This window comes from Equus przewalskii, chromosome 13 (genome assembly GCF_037783145.1).
Source record: "Equus przewalskii isolate Varuska chromosome 13, EquPr2, whole genome shotgun sequence".
Lineage (NCBI taxonomy): Eukaryota > Metazoa > Chordata > Mammalia > Perissodactyla > Equidae > Equus > Equus przewalskii.
Genome location: NC_091843.1, coordinates 30,499,603 through 30,503,152, shown reverse-complemented (window position 1 = coordinate 30,503,152; position 3,550 = coordinate 30,499,603).

Genomic DNA, 3,550 nt, shown 5'->3' with positions numbered 1-3,550 from the left:
TCACAAAGGATGCAGTCATTTCCGTCTGCACTGAAACTGATCCATTATGTGTAAAATGCTCTTTGGAGAAAAAGGAGGTTATAAATGTGAAATGAAATGTAGCAGAGTACCCATCTACCATATCATGAAGCCTACAGCCCTTTAGAATGTGGCATTCATTTCCAGATCCTTCGATTTACCATCAGACCTGATTTTGAATTTTAAAAGATTAGGTTGGAAACACAGGCAAAATTCTTTACACCGCTCAGGAAGTAGGATGCAAGAGCAGAAGAAATGGACGAACTGTCATTCTCACAGAAAGAAAAAATGTCTGAAAAAACAGTAGAGAAGAGCTTCCAGTTCTCTGTATTTCTAATCTTCTGGAATTTGAATGCTGAAACAAATGATAGGGCCAAACCTTCATTGTCCTATTTGTTAGATCAAAAGAGTTGTTTGAGAAATACAGTAAATTCTAGATAAATATACATGGGAAGAAATGGAATGAGGTAGTGTTTGTTTACTGTATTTTGTGTTGTTTGTAAAGTGATGAATTTTAGTAAAGAGAAGGCATCTATCTGTAAAACCCTTCCAGGTGAATGTATCAAAATATGTCAATGGCAAGGTCAAATTATGTCAAAGCCTGAGATAATCTTTTACCCCAGTTCACCCAAATGGGTTAGACCAGACAGAAGACATGGGTCTTGGAAGATGAGGTCTTCACCACCCCCACCACCCCCACCACCCCCACCACCAACAGCACCAACGTCACTCCCCTTGCAAGTGTCACAAATGAATCCACTTGATCAAAACATCTCGATGCTCTAGGATAGCAACTCTTTTAGCAGTGCTGTGTTTAGGGCCACAGGACAAGCAAGAGAAATATAAACAGAAACTCATCCTTCAGCTCAAATTCAATGGGGAAGTAAATAGATCACTGTGGAAGTTTCTTTTAAACCCACTTTTGGGTGGTACGTTATCAGAGCATGGGAAATTAAGGAGCTTTAAAAGGGAGCTTAATAGTTTCTTCTCTGTAAGGAATGCCTGCCCTTGGTCCCCCAGGGAAGAGAAAGGAGTCTGGTTAGATGGGGAAGGTTCTGTCGGTCCTACATCCTAACAGGAAGCTGCTCAACTTGGCCAGAGGGAACCCAATGAAGAAAGAAGGCCAGGGTGGTGCTCTCTGTCCCCCAGCCTGTCCATCCTCAGCCAACTAGGTAAGCACACCCTCTCTTCATTTCCAGAGGTTCACCCCCAAATGAGTCATTACTGTTATTTCCAGTTTGGTGGATTTTTTCCCTTTCAAATTCAGCAGACTCATCAATTATTTAGGGCTCAATGATGAGCTCAGGCAGTGACACCTCTGCAGGTCTGTATGGCCTTTCTGAAGGCAAACCATCTGGCCTTCCTTAGCTTGTTCATCCCTGGGCTTCTCTCCCAGCTTGTAAGGTGTGGCGGCCCCGGAGAGAGCCAAAACCATCAATATTTCACAGCATTAATTAAAGTAAGCCGAGAGCTGTCGGCCTCTGCAACTGGCTTCCTTTTCCAAAACAAGCGCCTGCCATCTTGAGCAGGGGGCGCAGAGAGAGAAATGAGAGTTTGGCTCAAGTTGGGGTGGGGGAGTGAGGGAGCCCAGGATTTCACTCACTCGGACCTCCTGGAGTTATAAACCCGCCAGAGTGGAGCGGTAAATACCGGGCACCGGCCGCGGGGCAGAAAAAAGGGAAAGGGAGCCGCCTTTGAGCTCTCTTTTGACAACTGTTGAAAGGCACTAGAAGTTGGCTTGGGCTGCATCCACTAGTCTAATATGAATTAGCTCTGGAGTCCCGCAAAGGCTTCACAAGCCACGGTGGGGGAGGCGGAGGAGTCTGGGGGCGGGGGGCGGGGGCCGGGTATGGTGCAGTCTCCTCGAGGCTGCCGCCCGCTTCCCGCACCGTCCCCCAGTGCCAAGGCCCGCGCGCCATCCAGCCCTGCGGTCAGGAGAGCCGGGAGCCCTGCGATTTATACATCTATTAATTACCTCCAGCATGGAAGAACTGCCTATAAATACAGTGGCACTTTAGATAAAAGTTTCATGCAGCTATTTAGATCCTTTAAAATATAAATGATTTCCTCTAAATTTTTTATCATAAATCAGGGCATGGAGCTAGGCGACAAGACGCCGATTTCCCCCCTGATGGGAGCAAAGCCTTCGCTTGTTTTCCCTCTTTCTTTTTCTTTTCCACCTTTTTTGTTCTTCTTTTTTTAAATTTACAGAGGCTAGTTAATGGCTCTGTTTTTTTTTGCTGTTCCAGGCCTTAATGGGAAGTGAAGAGGTGGCAGGAAGTTTCACCCCCTTTTCCTGGAGGCTGCCTAGTGTTGGGGGAAAGCTTGTGGTGTTGAGCAGCAGACCTGAGTTCAAATGCTGTCCTTGCTACTTATTCCTGTGTGCCCTCAAGGAACACACACTTTCTCTGAGCCTCAGTGTTCCCCACTGTGAAATAGACATAATAATAGCATCTACTTCATAGTTAGGGTGGCTGTGAGGATGAACTGACATAATGCACAGCCAGGCAGAGTAAGACCTCAAGAAACAATGAGCTGTGAAGTGATAGACAAGTTACTTCACCCCTCTGAGGCTCAGTTTCCTTATCTATAAAGAAAAGGTGGATGGAGAATGCTCACTTCCAGGGAGTTATTATGAAGACTGAATAAGACAACAGCAGATTCTAAACTAAACTGTACTCTAAATAGGACCATGTAGCCTGTTTATCATCACATTCCTAGACCTAGCATGTGCCCAGCACACAGGAGGCGCTCAGTGAACAGTTGATGAACACCTGGAGCAACAGAGCCTCCTGCTCTGTCTGCAGAGCACCCTGCAGAACCATCAGACCTTGGTTTCCATTTATGGTGATGGATTTGGCATCTACCCTCTTTCCAAGATCTGTGCTTAGAAACTTGGCATGTCTACACTGAAAGGGCCTGTGGAAACGATCTCCCTAACTCCCTTGTAGTGATGAGGAAACTGAGGCCCAGAGCTCATGAGTGACTTGTCCAGGGTCATGTCATGTGGCAGGTTAGCTACATATCCATGTTTGAATCCAGACCTCCTGTGGTCTCTGTCCACCACCCTTTGCTACTTCTTCACACCAAGCTGAGTGGGTAAGAGAAATGGCCTAATCTCTTGACCATGGAAGAGATGACAGCCAACTAGGCCACGTGGGGGTTGACTTCAGGACTTTGAACTCTAAGATGGCCGTGAACAGGAGAAAAGGAAGGCAAAACCAGTCCTCATGTGCCAGGAATAGGACTATGTATTTATTGAGTCCAGATTCTTGAGGACAGGTACAGAGCTGGCCATGCTGCTGACGACAGAGAGGTTCTGAAGTTCAGAGCTCAAAGATGGACACAGTGGGACATACATTGGGAGTGGAGGGGGGAGTATGAAAAAACCAAGCACCAACTGTAGGAAGTTATTCAGAAGAGTCCACTGGGCTGTGGCACCTCAAATCCAAACCATTGACTCGGATTCTCCTTGAAGCAGCAGACCAAACCCAGAAAACCTAGGGTCTCTCGCTTCTGCTCTGGACCCCTG